At 36.3% G+C, this 8876-nt stretch overlaps 1 pseudogene; it reads left to right on the forward strand.

Annotated features, from left to right (window-relative positions):
• The first annotated feature begins 295 nt into the window (after window positions 1–295).
• Window positions 296–4416, forward strand: LOC101325423 (large ribosomal subunit protein eL21-like; annotated as a pseudogene).
• Window positions 4417–8876: the final 4460 nt, after the last annotated feature.

The following is an 8876-nucleotide window of genomic DNA, read 5'->3' on the forward strand; positions in this document are numbered from 1 at the left end:
ATCATAAATATACTATGCTTTCTAAATGAGCAAAAACAGCAGTATTAAAATAAAAATAATAATTTGTGTTCACTTAAACACAGACTGATAGAAAATATCCATCACTTCACTTAATAGAAACTTTAACATTGAAAGTAATAAATAAAGATACCATAGAGTCCACTTGTAAGTTCACTTATAAGGAATCAAAAGGTTGAAAAGCACTATCTTAAAAGCTGTTAGATTCTTATCTGTCTGAGAACTCTAAATGCTGTTCTGATGGATGCAAACAGATACATAAAGGAAATCCTTAGAGATGGAGAAGGTAATTCTGTACAGGAAATTTCCTCACCTTTGTTGAAATAAAATACAGAAGCTTCATTTTTTTTTTTTTTTGGATCATGGATGGACAGTTTCTAAATAGTGTAGGCTCTTTCACTCTACTTTCCCATCTTCCCTTTGAGATTTTTTTTTCTTTTCTGTTAATTTTGCTGCCACCATCACATTTATACTCAATTTATACTGTTTTCAAGATTTCATTTTTCACCCTTTGGTCCAAAGTCAGACAGTAGCTTTGTCATTTGCAGGAGAAGCATTTTTAGACTTAAAAAATTATATATATATATATATATATATATATATATAAAGCTAAATATTCTATATTATATAGTATGTTAAATATTGTTACATATTTTATATTATGTATTATATGTAACAACTGAGATGGGTAAGCACTTTCAGAAAAATTATACATAATATTTAATATATACATATAATACACATATATAGAATCATAAAAAGGAAATAAAGAAAAGGGTAGACACAGAAAAAACAGCCTGCTCATTCTGTACAGTGGCCTAATCCTAACATTAATTGGCATGCTCTCCTGAGTGACCCTACCAATTCCACAAGATAATTCAGGAGACATCAACTGCCCAGTTATACAGCATTTTATGGATTTGTTCAAGTGTTTTATTGCTCTGTCCCAGTCTTACCTGCATATGTGAAATGACACTCTGATTCATACTCAAACCCCAATCTCTGAGGCACTGGACACATTCGTCAGTATCAGAGACAAGAATTCTCAAGCCTGGATGCCACCCTAATGTCCCCTCATCTGATTCATGTGAGGTCTGAGGCTTTTTCCAAACTGAATGATATAATGAATGTTCTTACCTTTCAAACAGCCTCAGCCCTTTGCATAGACTCGTGGCCTTGCCCCTCAGCCTCTGAGAATGATCTAATTCTGGTCCCCAAATATTTCCCACATAGCATTTCCTGCCCCTCTTGTTCTGGGTGGAGACATTTGACAGGCTCTGCCAGGTAAATTGTGAGAAGTGTCTTGATCAGCACTGTCCAAGTGAGAGTGGCCCAAAGTGAACACCACCCAGAATAGAGCCCCTAGCAAACCTCTGATGGGTATTGTGAATGAGAAATAAATCTTTGCATACACTACTGTATATAAAATAGATAAGTAATAGAACCTGCTGTATAGCACTGGGAACTCTACTCAGTACTATGTTATGGTCTATATGGGAAAAGAATCTTAAAAAAGAAAAATAGAGTGGATACTGCAACTAACACAACATTGTAAATCAACTATACTCCAATAATTTTTTTTTTTTTTTTGCGGTACGCGGGCCTCTCACTGCTGTGGCCTCTCCCGCTGCAGAGCACAGCCTCTGGACGCACAGGCCCAGCGGCCATGGCTCATGGGCCGAGCCGCTCCGCGGCATGTGGGATCCTCCCAGACCAGGGCACGAACCCGTGTCCCCTGCATCAGCAGGCGGACTCTCAACCACTGCGCCACCAGGGAAGCCCTAAAAATGTTTTTAAAAAAATAAATCTTTGCTCTTTTATGCCCCTGAGAGTTCGCATTTAGTTCCTCCTTTGGTGGATGCATTACTCATCTACCTTACAGACTCAGTTTCCATCAAATATCCTTCAAATCTTATAGGGAAATATCTGTACTTGTCTGTTCATTACGAATTGCACTAAAGTTTGGTAAAATACTTAGATCAATAATTTGTAAAATGTGTTCCATGAAAATAAAATTCTATATAGATTCAAATGTTCGTTAACACATTAGGGCTCTGTGAATTCCCAAACTCTTGCCATAAAATCTGGCCTACTCATTGAGTTTCCCAACCCTCTTTTACCATGGAACCCTTTTCCCACAGACATTTAGAAACACTACAGAGCACAATGATTAGCAGTATATCAGTCACCTCTGGCAGTGAAGGAATGGAATGGGATTGGAGAGAACACACACAGAATCTTCAAATGCACCAGCATTTTCTTTCTTACACTGGGAATTGTGCATAAAGGTGTTTCTATCATTATTCTCTAAACCATAATTATAATTATATACATCCTTTTGAATGTGTGTATATTTCACAATTTTAAAATGTTAAGTAAACACATTAATGGAATTAGGGAAATCTCAAACACAAGAAAAATATTTGAGAGTTACATTTCTCTCTTCACAGGAAAAGAGACACTATAGCAGGTTTAGAGTATTTCCTAAATAAACTAATAGGAGTGAAAGAATTTTTAAAGTTATAAATGATAGTAAAAGATTATTACTTCACAATTTAAAGAAAAATGTGTTAAATGTGTCAATGATTCCAAAATATCTAAAGTATGGTGGAATGATAATAAAGTAGCCTCTGAGTAAAATTTTCAAGCTATTTATTATTATTAAATTATTTACAAAGGAAGCTTAATTTATAATTTTTAGAATGTGTGAATTAAAATTTCTATGATTCTCCAGAAAATGTCAACTGTGATATGTAGCTTGTTTAGAAAAGGCTGTGGTTTTCACCTGAAAGCTATTTTTGTAGATGTAAAATTTTGCAGAGGCAAAAAGTGTTAGTCTCATGACCTCAGGACATTTCACTTTTGTCAGGTACAACTTAGGCCTTAGGTCACTAAAATACACTGACTTCAATAGAAAACATGCCATTTCTTCATTGCTAAACATGTTTTCTTAAGTATTCCATACAGCCAGTTGTCTTCATTGACATCTTCATAATAATGATTTTTTTCATCTTTATTTGGTGTTGAGTGTGCCCTTATTTTATCAATATCTGTATGTGTGTCTGTCTTTTTAATATAAATGTTACAGACATATTTTCTGATTTGTCCTGCACATCATAATTCCAGCCTATATAATTTCATAAAATCTACAGCTGAAGCACATTGAATCCACATCATTTCTCATCCACCCATATTTTTCAAAATTCACAGCTCTTAAGAAATAAGAAGAACCATCTCAAAGGGTTGTGTAGTCCTTAACTGTATATACTAACATTTCCAAAGGGCATCCTTCTTCATGCATCTACTTCCTCTCTCAGTAAAAAGGAGATTCCAAGGCTGCAGGACAGGGTCCACACCAGGTAACTCATGTGCATACAGGTAGTCAGAACTCCCTTGAGAGTATGTTTCTTATTCCAACCTTAGCTCTTTCCTTTGGAGGACATGGAGAGTTTTCTCTAAAACTCGTGACTACCTACCAGAATAAAATTATCATGAAACTTCGGCATTTACCAAACTTTATGCAAGTAATATGCATTAAAATGAATAAAAATAAAATAGAATTACAGTCCAAAGTTGTGAATGTAATGTCTTTCAAAGCAACAAAATTTAAGTTTGTACTTATAAAGACTTGAAACTAGTTATTACACATATAGTAGGCTAGATATTAATGTATTTGTAGTTTAATGAAGCTTTATCCTTCACAAACATCTTTGTTCAATTGTCAGCATTAGGTATTATGGGAGAGAAAAGCATTTTTCAGTAAACTGTCTCCCTGTAGGGTTCTTTTACTAATATTAAACTATTTTGAACCCTGGACTTTTTGTAATATAAAATTTGCTCAGGATATTATCACTATAGAAAATAGGAATGCTAGCTTTTTGGCCAGAACAGCCATATTCCAGTAATTCGCCAAAATGACCAACAAAAAAGGGAAAGAGGAGGGGCAGCCACTACATGTTCTCTAGGCCTTTTAGAAAACATGGAGTTGTTCCTTTGGCCACATACATGTGAATCTACAAGAAAGGTGATATTGTAGATATCAAAGGAATGGGCACTGTTCAAAAAGGAATGCCCCACAAATGTTACCATGACAAATCGGGGAGAGTCTACAATGTTACCCAGCATGCTGTTGGCATCATTGTAACCAAACAAGTTAAGGGCAAGATTCTTGCCAAGAGAATTAATGTGTGTATCGAGCATATTAAGCACTCTAAGAGCTGAGATATCTTCTTGAAACGGGTGAAGGAAAATGATCAGAAAAAGAAGGAAGCCAAAGAGAAAAGCACCTGGGTTCAACTGAAGCGTCAGCCTGCTCCACCCAGAGAAGCACACTTCATGAGAACTAATGGAAAGGAGCTGGAACTGTTGGAACCCATTCCCTATTAATTCATGGCATGATGCATGTAAAGAAAATAAAAGACCTGGACTGTATAAATGTTTCTCTTAATTGAGAAGAGTGTGTGACCCCCCTCCCCAAAACAAATACTTAAAACATATTTTAATTGTGTCTGAATTCAGTGGGTGACATCGTTTTACTTTTCAAATTCAGTGGTTTTTCTTCCTGAAAGATGTGAGGTAGTTTGTTGTGCAATATACTCCATTGGTTAATAAACTGCTAGATATTATTTATAAAAAAAAAAAGAACATAGGAATACTAGAGAATGCTGTTCTTATTTATATATCTCTTGCTTCAACAAGTGTGTTGTAAAATTTATGTTTATCACAATTAAAGAGGAAACAGAAATATATATAAAATTCTCAAACAAATCATATTCGGATAAGTTACCTACTCAAAGCCAATTAGTAAACACCTAACCTTCTGTGTGCAAAGAGTTTTGGTTTAAGATCTCTGGTTTAAGATCTTTGGTTTAAGATCTCTGGTTAAGATCTTTGGTTTAAGTTTAAGATCTCTCCACTACAGTCAGGAGTAAGACAAGCATGCCCACTGTTTTCACTGCCATTTAGCACTGTGTTGGAGTTATTAATCAAATGGAATTAGACAAGGAAATCAAGGCATGAGAATTAAGTAAAATTGGGAGCGAGTCAAGATGATGGTGTGGGAAGATGTGGAGTTAGCATCTCCCCACAACTAGGGCCGCTGGTGGGGGACTCTGATGCCCAAGAAGACAAGAGGAACCCCAGGGTGAACCAGTAGGATGTAGGGGGACTGAGGGGGGAGGAGAAGTGGAGGCCAGACAGGACTGGTGACCCTGAAGCCAGGGAGATCAGGAGAGGCAGGTAGAAGGGGCCATCCAGGAGGAGCAGGAGAAAAGCAGAGGGCAATTGCCCTGCCCACTCGAGCCCAGAAAGCCTGCTGAGTCCCAGGTGAGGTCCCCTGTCCTCTGAGACCAGGGGTTGGGGACACCCCTGGGCCCTTTCTGTTCCTTCAGCCTAATCTTCACCCACCAAAGCCCCCAGAGCCTTTTCCAGTCCTTTGGGTCCTGAACATTGGCCCCACCCACTGCCCAAACCTCACCCTTGCTTAGGCCGAGCCCTCCACAGCCAAGGCCTTCCCCCCACCCTCCTTTTCTTTTTTCTTTTCCCTCCTCCTCTTTTTTACTATTGTGGTACTGATGTACCTTCTGGTTGGTGATTCATCTATATTTTTATTTTTACATTCTTTCTAACATATCTGTTAGTTTCCTAGTCTAATTTTATTTTTTAATTTTTTTTTTTTTTGCCACCCCATGCAGCTTGTGGGATCTTGGTTCACAAGCCCAGGGTCGGGTGGAAGCTCCTGCGGTGGGAGCACTGAGTCTGAACCACTGGACTAACAGAGAACCTCAGACCCCAGGGAATATTCATTGGATTGAGGTCTCACAGAGGTCGTCGTCTCAGTACCAAGACTCAGCTCTACCCAATAGCCTATAAACTCCAGTCTTGGAAGCCTCAGGGCAAACAACCAGTAAGGTAGGAATACAATCCCACTCATTAAAAAAAAAAAAAAAAAAGAGACAACAAAAAAATATGTTACAGATGAAGGAGCAAGGTAAAAACCTACAAGACCAAATAAATGAAGAGGAAATAGGCAATCTACCTGAAAAAGAATTCAGAGTAATGATAGTAAAGATGATCCAGAATCTCAGAAATAAAATGGAAGCACGGATTGAGAAAATACAAGAAATATTTAACAAAGATCTAGAAGAACTAAAGAACAGAGATGAACAATGCAATAACTGAAATGAAAAATACACTAGAAGGAATGAATAGTAGAATAACTGAGGCAGAAGAATGAATAAGTGAGCTAGAAGACAAAATGGTGGAAATAACTGCTGAGGAGCAGAATAAAGAAAAAAGAATGAAGAGAATTGAAGATAATCTCAGAGATCTCTGGGACAACACTAAATGAACCAATGTTGAAATTATAGAGACGCCAGAAGAAGAAGAGAAAAAGAAAGGGTCTGAGAAAATATTTGAAGAGATTACAGTGGAAAACTTCCCTAACATGGGAAAGGAAATAGTCACCCAAGTCCAGGAAGCACAGAGAGTCCCATACAGGGTAAACCCTAGGAGAAACACACCAAGACACATATTAATCAAACTAACAAAAACTAAATTCAAAGAAAAAATATTAAAAGCAGCAAAGGAAAAACAAAAAATAACATACAAAGGAATCCCCATAAGGTTATCTGCTGATTTTTCAGCACAAACTGCAGGGCAGAAGGGAGTGGCAGGGTATATTTAAAGTGATGAAAGAGAAAAACATACAACCAAGATTACTATACCCAGCAAGGATCTCATTCAGATTTGATGGAGAAATCAAAAGCTTTTCAGATAACCAAAAGCTAAGAGAATTCAGCATCACCAAACCAGCTTAACAACAGATATTAAAGGAACTTCTCTAAGCAGGAAACACAACAGAAGAGAAAGACCCATAAAACAAACCCAAAATAATTAAGAAAAAGGTAATAGGAACATACATATTGATAATAACTTTGAATGTAAGCAGATTAAATGCCCCAACCAAACAACACAGACTGGCTGAATGGATACAAAAACAAGAGCCATATATATGCTATCTACAAGAAACCCACTTCAGACCTACAGACACATACAGACTGAAGGTGAAGGGATTGAAAAAGATATTCCATGCAAGTGGAAATCAAAAGAAAGCTGGAGTAGCAATACTTGTATCAGGTAAAATAGACTTTAAAATAAAGATTGTTACCAGAGATAAGGAAGGAAACTACATAATGATCAAAGGATCAACCCAAGAAGAAGATATAACAAATATAAATGTTTATGCACCCAACATAGGAGCACCTCAATATATAAGGCAAATGCTAACAATGATGAAAGGAGAAAACGACAGTAACAGAATAATAGTAGGGGAATTTAACACCCCACTTACACCAATGAACAGATCATCCAAACAGAAAATAAATAAGGAAACACAAGTTTTAAATGACACAATAGGCCAGATAGATCTAATTGATATTTATAGAACATTCCACCCAAAAGTGGCAGAAAACACTTTCCACTCAAGTGCACATGGAACATTCTCCAGGATAGATCACACCTTGGGTCACATATCAAGCCTCAGAAAATTTAAGAAATAAAATTGTATCAAGCATCTTTTCTGACCACAATGTTATTAGATTGGAAATCAATTTATAGGAAAAAAACTGTAAAAACACAAATACATGGAGGCTAAAGTGTACTACTAATTAACCAAGAGATCACAGAAGAAATCAAAGAAGAAATAAAAAAGTACATAGAAACAAATGACAACGAAAACATGACAACCCAAAACCTATGGGATGCAGCAAAAGCAGTTCTAACAGGGAAATTTATGGCAATTCAATCTCACCTCAAGAAACAAGAAAAATCTCAAATAAACAAACTGATGCTACACTTAAAACAACTAGAGAAAGAAGAACAAAGTAAACCCAAAGTCAGTAGAAGGAATAAATCATAAAGATCAGAGCAGATATAAATGAAATAGAAACAAAGAAAACAATAGCAAAGATCAACAAAACTAAAAGTTGGTTCTTTGAGAAGATCAACAAAATTGATAAACTGTAGCCAGACTCATCAAGAAAAAAAGGGAGAGGATGTAAATCAATAAAATTAGTAATGAAAAAGGAGAAATCACAACTGACGCTGCAGAAGAACAAAAGATTATAAGAGAATACTACAAACAACTATATGCCAATAAAATGGATAACCATGGAGAAACAGACAAATTCTTGGAAAGGTACAATTTTCCAAGACTGAACCAGGAAAAATGAGAAAATATAAACAGACCTATTACAAGTAAAGAAAATGAAAGTGTAATTAAAAATCTTCCAACTAACAAAAGTCCAGGACCAGACAGCTTCACAGGAGAAATCTATCAAACATTTAGAGAAGAGCTAACACCAACCCTTCTCAAACTCTTCCAAAAAATTGCAGAGGGAGAAACACTCCCAAATTCATTCTATGAAGCCACCATCACCCTGATACCAAAACCAGAAAAAGATATCACAAAAAAATAAAATTATAGACCAATATTACTGATGAACATAGATGCAAAAATCCTGAACAAAATACTATCAAACAGAATCCAACAGCACATTAAAAGGATCATACACCATGATCAAGTGGGATTTAGTCCAGGGATGAAAGGATTCTTCAATATATGCAAATCAATCAATGTGATACACCACATTAACAAATCAAGGAATAAAAACCGTATGATCATCTCAATAGATGCAGAAAAAGCTTTTGCCAAATTCAACACCAGTTTATGATAAAAAAAACTCTCCAGAAAATGGGCATAGAGGGAACCTACCTCAACATAATAAAGGCCATATATGACAAACCCACAGCAAACATCATACTCAATGGGGAAAAACTGAAAGCATTTCCTCTAAGAT

This window comes from Tursiops truncatus, chromosome 5 (assembly GCF_011762595.2).
Source record: "Tursiops truncatus isolate mTurTru1 chromosome 5, mTurTru1.mat.Y, whole genome shotgun sequence".
Taxonomy (NCBI): Eukaryota; Metazoa; Chordata; class Mammalia; order Artiodactyla; family Delphinidae; genus Tursiops; species Tursiops truncatus.